The following is a 10,351-nucleotide window of genomic DNA, read 5'->3' as shown; positions in this document are numbered from 1 at the left end:
ATAAGACGTATTAAAAAATTATACAATAGTGTGTGGGTATAAGAGATCTTAGCAGAAATGGCTTGTATGTTATTGCTTTAAAATAAGTATTTGTTAATTCTATTACACAGGTGAGATAGAACAGACACTATTTAAAATTGAATAATCTTTTTGAAATCGGATCAAATGAGTTAAGTTGTTTTAGTAGTTAAGTAAATTAGTATACTAGATGATAGACACAAAAGCATACGGCTACCTAAAACAATAAAAGCTGTAAGTGATAAAAACAGCTATATTGTTGCAAGTGAAACATTTCATAATTACCTAATGATCTCAACGTTTTATGTCCGAATTAAATCAGTATCAAAAATAAATTAAGAAGATTTCTTGCAGCTAATGAATAATTTTAGTGTGTATCTTGTACTTTTGTTGTCGTCGATTGATTTCATTAACACTTCTACTGACAGTTGTATTCAACTTGCTTCTATGTTATGTGTGTCACTGTTATGTGTAGAGAATGATTAATAGGATATGAATAAATATAGGATATACAGTATAAGATATAAATATATAGGATATATAATATAGGATATAAATAATAGAATATAAACAAATACAATATTTCTTCACTGACTTATACATATGTATGGCAGCAAAACATAAAAAAATCACAAAGGTAATAAAGTATGTTTAAAAAATTGAATAATTTGTTCTCTAATGGAAATGTCAACACGTTATGGTGTCGCGAAAATGGATTACACGATTGAATAAACGAGTGTAACGAACGGACGCGTTCGCGGGGAGATCCTTTTCCTTTTATCATTTTAAAGCGGGTTGGCAAAGGCCAGGCTATTATCGGACGCCGATGTTCATGCCGGCCTGAGCTGTCGATAGGCGAGAGCAGTGGCTCGCCATATTGGCCCTAATCATAGCGTTATAGCGACGTGTTGCTCATCACACGTGTAATTGGCTCCGTGAAACTCCCCTGTGTCCGTGTATCCCTCGTTCGTTTGCCCCTCGCTCTTGCATCGATTGCGCCGCGAATTTGCATTTCTATCAACGTGTCGATATAATACACAGGATCACCGTTCGACAACATCCTTCGCTCATCTTGCGTAAACTCGTCGTCAAACATTCACGATCAATCCTCTTGTTTCTGCCTTGTAGTTTGCTTTTACTTTCGCTTTACATTTCGTTTTGAATGTAAACGATTGCCAATTACGTATGTTAGTCAATGGAATTTTGCGTATTCCCGTCGAAGAATATCGTAACAAAAGTAAAGTTGTCGAGGACAAAGAAGGTTTCAGTTTTGTTAAATTTACAGTAGCCCTCCCAAATTTTCAATAGTAAAGTAACACTTTTAATAATTGAATGTTTTCAAGAAATTGAAAACTAAATCCGTTACAATATTCCTTTTCTCTACTGTCAAAGAGAATTTGACAAGAGTTATTTGTTATAAATCCTTCGCATGTTTTATTAGAAGACTAAATAATTATTGCTTATTCAATACTGTCGATCCGGTAGACCGACCGGTTTGGACGTTCCAGTTAGGTTCGCGAGAAAACACCGTTTGAGTGTTTAGGTGAAGAAAAAACGCAGTCCTGTTTTTGTCAAGTGTATTTTACGAGGGCAGTATTTACCAGCTGCAAATATCCAAGTCAGCCGATGGCATCGGTCGTTCGGAGAGAGAATAGGCATGGTAGCTGTAGTAGTTTCAGTCGTTCGCTCGGCTGGCCGTCACGAGACACACTCGCCGCAAAGTGGCGTCGAAGGATCGATAGCTGACGACGTGTGGTCGCGAGTCTACAAGTTCCTGGCCTCTTTTGAGGTCGCGGCCTACACGTACACGCGTGGCTTCGACTACACGGTAGACGGGTTCCGCTACCTTTGAGCTTGAGAAACGTGAGAGGGGAAGCAGATAAATGGCAAAGGACACGAGACGAGTGAAACGAAATAAAAGAAGAGAATGGTTAAAAAGAAGCATTTTAAGTTTCACTTATTATAGAATATGACAGATTATAGCTAATTATAGAGAATAATTCTCGTAATGTTCATTCAGGAGTACAGTTTTCTTGTTGAAAAAGTAACTGGACTGAAAAGAAACTGACTATACTATAGCTATATTTTAGTTATTTACACGTAAAACTCAATTGATAGAATTCCATATTAAATCTCGATCACAAATTTTAGAAAACATTCTTTCAAAGGAATAAAATTCTTATTTTATGAAGATGGTGGATTTATAAATTATATGAGGAAGCAAATTCTACTCAGTTCTACTTTATTACTATAATATGGTACGAAATAAGTGATTTATATACTTTACATTATAGCTATCTTAATAGAAAGAAAAGTAAATGAAAATTATATTCGAATAATTGCACATGCACATGCCATGCTCGCTATCAGAACACACACCATGAGTAAAAGAAAAGAACGCCATCATTTAATCGTTAAACTCTAAAGAAGTAAAGCATTAGTACTAAATTTCAACAAAAATGAATTTAGAAGGTACTTCTTAACTATGAAAACCGTTTCTACTTTATTTGACGTACTACCTTGCACGGTTACTTGTTTTTTTTAACAAACTTCATACTTGTATATTACAACTTGTTCAATGGGTTAAAGAGGATATCTGCGTTGACCCGCAGACACAGATTACCCCCACTCGCTACGATGCGCTTGGAAACGCGTGAAAGCTTTTACAGCATTATTCTGTTCACTTAATTTCTTCTATCGACAGGAGTGGACGATGGTTTAGGTTCTGACTCGTGCCCAAGAAGGAAACCCATGCGGGACGAGATTAGCTATATCCGGTTACAACCCTTTCGACGTGTACTACACGGGGGACGACACGACGTCGACCTTTCCCGTATGGCTTCATATTGTTGTGCGTTCTCGCAATGTTAAGCTATCGAGAGAAACACGTTACGCGATTGCGAAAAAGATAACAGAGAACAAAATGCAACACTGTAGGATTAATTAAGAATATTCCGGGCAAGTCAATAGATTTTTAATTAATAATATACAAGACGAGTCAAGAAGAAAGATCGTATATAATAACATGCAGTGTATGACTCTATTATATGTATAACGGAGATCATTAAATAAAGGAAAGGATAAGTCATAATGGTGTAAGCCACTTTATGGTCAAATTGTGGTTTGCCTTGCTTTGCAAAACAAAAAATGATAATATGTTTCAAGAAAACTTGTAAAGTAAGTCCCAACTCATATTGCTACTTGCAACTTTTCATTTATAGCTAATCAAAATTATTAATGATTCTACTTATTTAGCTACATAATTGTGGAAGTAACTTAAAATCATTGCCAATAAAAACAGGACTTAGGTTTAGTTAATTCATAGCTACCATTTCGTTTCGATTAATTTTCTACACTAATTTGTGCTTTGAGAATTTATTATATCACCGGCTATAAAATATTTGAAGATTAATGGACTTACACTACTGTAACTTGTACCTCTTCAAATATATCTATGCATTTTGACAAATTAAAATATGCTTTTGTCTAAACTAATGAGTGCAATAGCTAGTACATAATAAAAAATAATATTTTTTACTGATTCAGTCTGTATACTATAAGCTATTCGTGTTACTTTTTGTAATTCTTTCTTCGTGATTCTTCTGTAAATCAACATTAATTGATTATCAAGGGGACGATTACATTAAAGTAGTATTCTAATACTATTCACAAATGAAAATGTCTTATAAAGTAATCCATAATTGTTGTGCACTTGTAATGTAAATAAAATGAGTAAAAAGTATTATATTTAACTGAAAATTAAATTGATCACGAATCATTTTCTCAATTGACATTAAAAGTGGTTTATCTCGCATAAAAATCAGCAATCCAGTCATGATCAAAGTGTCACATCTTTTTTGAAATCATTTTTCAATAAAGTAGGTATTGTTAATACTTATTACGCGTTTCATATTGCGAAAAGAATTGGGGAAAACGAAGCGTCGAAGTTGTTTTGGAAATGCAATGGGAATGGGAATCATGTTGCCGTGCAACTTCACAGGTTTCCGTCCCGTTGCTTCGGAGAGTGGGTAGTTTCGTTCTCGTTGTATTTCGAGGAAAATTAGGCGAAAACGCAGCAGCAACGCGAGAAATTGATACAAAGGGAAATTGGACTACGCGTGCCATTCCTGTTTTTCACTATTCTATTATGTATTCTAAGGAATTGGACGATATTACGAATTACATGAACGTCATTTAACAGTTGACGTTGAATCGAACTTTCTAATTGGACAAACGTTTGTTCCATTACACGTTATCATTAATTGTTTCACTAATCATCAACTAATTCATTAACGTAACGTTATTAAGACGAATTTTGTTAGATTAGAATTCAATATACAATCATTAATTGTGCATCATTGTGTTATTATTAATTGTAAGAGGTATCTTGTTACTTTAGATTCGTCATATAGTAAACAATTTATTGCTGCATTATTACTACGAAGTATTTTGTTAAGTTAGGTTTAGCTGTTGTCGCATACAGCAACAAACTAAACTGATTTAAATAAAAATTGCGAATAGCACCCTTTGAAACATAATAAACTGTCAATGCCACTCGTGGAAAGAGAAAGAAATGCTGTATGCTCATTACGAAGGATATTATCCGTCATTTGTAAGAGACAGCATACAAAATAGTGTGATTGCAAACTTGAAATTAACTGTGCAACCTGTTGGTGACAGTTCTCTAACGCGATACATACGAAGTATTTCAATAGCCGTCAACTTTTTTCTCAGTAAGTTGTTATAGATATACTTACTACTTACCGTATAATCAATAATCAAATGTTATATGGAATTAATGAAGAAGCAATTCTTCTACTTTAAAATGTATAACCAGGTTATTCTTAACAGGGTAGACATCGATAGCGGCCTGATAATGCAGAATGTCTATGTAAACTACAAAAGTAGTCAAACATATGGATTTACGGAACAACATTTTTCGTCCTTATATGAGAAGATTTTTGGCTCGTCAGATACCTTTTTGGAAAGAGGAAAGTTAAATTTGGCGTGTTCTGGTCATGATTTAATTACAATATGCTGGTATTTAGTAATATTAGCGTTACAAAATAGATGAAAAATCGTAATTACAATGTCTCTGTTTGTAAACAATTTTATATCCAAAAGAGATTGTTCATACAAGAACGGAAAGTATAGTTCCATAAATCGTCCATATTTTGCACTATGTTTGCCTAATTATTGACAAAACAGAGTAAAAAACGGTAAAATTTTACCGACAAATGTTAGAAAACCCCAGCCCTTTGAGTAAGTCAATTCTTCCGATCAGCCGTGTATCCGTTTGTTTCTACGGTCGTTAAATGTTTCCAATATAAAAAATTCCTATATCCATTACTATTGTTGTTTTAAGTGCACACATTATCGATGTAGGAAAATTGACTATAATGATTAATATCGGCGAACGCGAAATTGTTTCGCTGCTCGTGAAGTGGCTTAATGGAGCCGCGTGTTAATTAATGAAATTATACCGCGGCAGCTGGCTGTCTGAAGAGCTGAATCCTTCCAGATGAGGAAACTTCTACGTCAAAATTCCTGCGAATCAACAAAACGAAACCGCGGTTCGATGTCGTTGCAAAATGTAGTTTCCACGAATCCCCATTTATTCCCTCCTCCTCACCTTCCTTCTGTTTTCAGCGATGAAATAATTGCGCGGCCGTTTCACAACCGCGAAACGTTCTCATTTTTTTCCCACCAAGCGTAGATGAAATAAAATTGGTGGCTTTTGTTCGTCCCGCGATCTGCGCGGAAAACAGACAGGCTGAATGGACACGTTTGAATTATTTCGAAAACGATTTAAAAACGAATCGATTTCGGATGTCTGCAATTTTCAACCAAGAAAAACGGGAAAATATGCAAAAATCAGTACAGTTTTTATCTTTAATTATTATACAATGAATTTTTATGTATTCATAGAAAATTTGTACGTGAAAGAATGTAAATAACCTGTAAAAACACATGAAGTCCGCAGGCTATTAATTATGAATTGAACAAATAGAAAGGGGTGGAATTGAATTTTTTTCGAAAACGAATGATCATAGAACAGTGTTTCGAGATAATTATTCCGCTACGTGAACAAAGTATTTTACTGAAAGTGTATGTCGACAGGCATCAAGTGCCGCGTAATGTACACAATTCCACGATGAAACACGGCAGAAGCTTAAATAAAATAAATTGAATAAGCCTGGTGAAATGGTTGAAAAACTTGACCACAATTCCCCTTTGTGCGCCGACGGAGAAAGTAGGAACGAATAATGGGCAATAGAAATGCCATTTCATTATCCTGACTTTAATTCCTGTGAAGAAAAATACTACATACTGTACTGCGTTTAATTTGCGAGCTATATCATGCCTGTACCGAAGTAGAGTGAAATTTCCTTCTCCAGTATGATGTGAAATCATAAAATATTTGTTTGTAACTTTTCTGACAATCCAATCAGCAGTATAGACTGAGCATCTATCAACCAATGAATTTTTTGTCTCTGAATTTAACTTTATTTCGCTTTTCGAATCTATTTCAATCAATAAATTTTGCTTGCGAATAATAGTTTCATGTCAGATTTTGTTTAGGTTCTAGTGGGAGAAACTGCGGTTCTGGTTAAGCAATTGCTCAGGGCTTGGGTCCTGTATCTTGGGTAACCTGTCTTTTGTACAGATGCGGATACACTAGCAAGTAACATACGATATTTTTTGCGGAAGCGGCTCTCGTGGCGTATATAAACGTATTTGTGAGATCTTTGGTCGACAAATTGCGTTGCTGCTTTCCGACAGTAAAACAACTCTACGTATAGTGTAAATGCACTTTTTCCTGTGTTTCGCAAGTTATTTCCAACTTCCAACGCCGACCGAAATATTTGATGACAGTTCGTATGCTAATAAATATGTCGGCGAAAAAAGTGCTTGGCAAAGGAAGAAATATTTAAATTAATTAGGCGGTGGGGAGGGTTTCCAGTACTTTAGGATATGAAAAGCGAGGACTATCGTAATAAAATAAAAAAGAAAAATAGAAAAATGGATCCTCAATTCTCAGTTCCGACAATAATGTTTCATGTACACTAAGCTCGGTTCTTCTTAGTATTTAATTCCGCAGTCAACTTTTCTGTCTTTCTTCCTTTTTTGAAAATAATTGCTATACACGCAGCAGCAACAGGACATCGAACCTGCTGAGGTGACATTTTGAACAGAATTAAATTTAAGATTCCCTCTTGCAGGATTTTGCATTTTGAATAATGTAGACACCATCGATATTTATTGACGAGGACGTTGAGAGATCATTTTCACAAATTATTGCAGAGACTGACTTGTATCAATATTTGCAGACAAATGTACACACTTCTGAAAATTGCTCTCTCAAAAAATATCGTAAGTTACCTGCTAGTATATCCGCACCTTAAGTCTTAAAAATCTTTCCTTTTCCATACGCAGTAACGCCAAAGCGTAGTAAGATGGGTTGGAATATTTTGAGGAACAGATATAGTTAGGTTGTAAAATTCGTTAGTTGGTTGACATCGACACGTCTTTAATAACTTGCTGTTTTTACGGCACTCAGACTTGTATAGTAGTAACCAAAATTATTAAGCGTCCTGTGCATTCCACTATCTGAGTGTAGCTTGCTGGACAATCTTATCTTTTATCATGTATGCGAGTGATCGAATAACTGATGGTCACATGGTGAGACATGGGTTGGTATCATTTCCAAAGTCTAATCATTCGGGACGGTACCAAGTGAAAAACTACAATCTAGTTTAGAATATCTGTATCATAAATTGGATCTTGATCTTTCAATAATTTAATGTACATATGTAGTGTAACGAACAATTAACAAAAAAGAATTGATTCAATATGGAATAAAAGTCATATGACATTATACATACTATCATATTGCGCTTAATTTACGAGCTATATCGTACCTCGGGATCCTTTACCGGAGCAGAGTACGCGACAAGAGTGAAATTTTCCTCTCGAGAATAAGATTTCCCTAGGCTTAATTTAATTGTCGGTAACAGCGCGACGCGACGCCGACGCGACAGCGTTCCGCTCAAAGCCGGGACACGTAAGGTAACGTACATACACACTCGACTATTTAAGCACCGCTTAAGCATTTAGTCAACACGATATAAATTGTCCCAAAGAAGCTATCTTATATCTTGAACCTTGCGCTCTTCAATCTTCTAAAAATATGTTGGTTGACTGATGTTATCTCAGAACCTTACAAATTGCGTGATCCTTTCTAATTAAATATAATGCTTTGTATTATAATGCTTGAGAAATACTTTTATATTCATTGTACTAAGATTAAAAGTGTACAACAACTACGGATTATTTTCTATGGCTTATTCTCAATTTTAAGTAGCACTCAAAGTGTATATACACAAATTTTTGACTTTGAAATTTAAGGTCAAGGACAATGTTCCGGCAACTTTTTTACAGATCTTCACTAACCCGAAGACCTAGAATACACCTATGAGTGCCAAAACCGAACATTTCTTTACACCCTGTACAATGTAATCAATTAATCTTGGCTATGAAAAACTATGTAGATCTGTATATATATAAATGTTCTAGACAGTACATTGTACTAAAGAAGAGCATTACTTTTAATTAAGAAGGTCTTTTAATTAAGCTCAATACTTTAATTAAGAAGATTACTGATGTTCATTAGTGCAAGACATTATTGAAAGCCGAATGTCTTCTATTGTCCTATTATACTAAATTCTACAGTCTCCAGTACAGTACAGTAATATTTTATGCATATTTTACAAACTTTGCCACATAAATCGTTCATCTTTCTACAATTGTATTTTAAAACCTGCTTAAACTTGCCCGCTCGTAAATCCCCCGGAAATCGCGTTCGAAATTCTAGATTAACCTATACAGGAGCCGCGGAACGATCCAGTTGCATAAATATTCTCGCGGCCACCCGTAATTGTTGCATTTGCCAGGGCGCAATTTATCCGTAGCATAAAATAATAGGCCGTTCCGATAATTAAGCGAGTCGAGTCGAACAATCGGTCGAATCGACAATCAATTTTACATACAGCGTACGGCGGGTAAAGGCGTAGGCCCAGGAATCGTCAAATTAGGATAATTACGTCCCATGGAATTACGCTGCGAGGCAGAGCCAGGCGGCATATTTGTTTAAACAAGTTTAAGCGTCCCCTGGGTCGCAAAAATTAGCATCGAGGCGATGGAAAATGTCGAATTGTTAATGAACGCTTGTCACAAACATTCGGCCGACGTTTCGCGTACCATAATCGCATTTCAGATTATTATTTATAGTGTCACGATAATATCGTTTTCAATCCGTACTGCTTCCTTTTTTATACGGGTGAAAACGAGCGTTATTGAATGTTTAAGCGGTCCGATAAATCGTCAGCTTAGCCGGATCAATGCGAGCTTGAAATAATGCGGCACGTTGTAACCGAGATAAACAATAGTTATATACCTTTTTAAATGAAAAGTTGATTAGATTACGAATTTTATATTTTTAGAAATGTTACCCATTTTGATTCTTCATTTTCATCGTCTTGTAATATACAATTTTTATGTATTTTTGTATTTTAAGTACAACAGGTGCAGTATTTCACATATGAATTTTCTATAACTGCCCATATAACCCCATAGTCCATTCGTTTTGAGTCAGTTGAACAATGCGTGAGGCAAATAGCTTGAACGTTATCGTGGTCGTTAAAAAAAAACCGAACAGTCATGGCATTTCTAAAACGCGGAACGATAATTAGTGACACCTCTTACCGGTGGCAATTAACTTATCAGCCATCACCCTTCCGAACCACGAATCAATTAATCATATCATGAAAATCAGAATCGTATCATCACTCAATCACTTTAACGAGACTGTTTTATGCGTCGATTAAACGCGTCAGGCCGAACGCTTTTCAAATCGGCCGTGACAAAAGATCAAAACGTTTGGATGACAACCCGAATTTCGAACCAATTAATCAAACCGTGGAAACCTTTCCAAACCATTCATCCACAAAAGGTCAGATCATTTCCATGACAATCAACATTTTAGACTAGCTAGTCGAATTACGAATTTAATGGTTATGAACAATGAATATAATGCGATCATGGATATCAGACATTGTTTGTAGTACATAATCTTCTTTAATTTAGTTGATCAAAAATGTGCAGTTGTGTTTTAAAAAATTGTTTTCCAACTGTACAGGATGTGTCGATAAAAGCTATTGGAATATTTATTGATTTTGCAGAAAATTTCAATGAAATTTCGCGTTGATGAAATAGAAGAATAAATTCAACCATGAAATTTTATCAAATACGAAGTGCAAAATCTTTTAAATTA

Source organism: Ceratina calcarata, unplaced genomic scaffold (assembly GCF_001652005.2).
Source record: "Ceratina calcarata isolate Rehan_Ccalc_2016 unplaced genomic scaffold, ASM165200v1 scaffold127, whole genome shotgun sequence".
NCBI lineage: Eukaryota > Metazoa > Arthropoda > Insecta > Hymenoptera > Apidae > Ceratina > Ceratina calcarata.
This window is presented reverse-complemented; position numbering follows the sequence as displayed.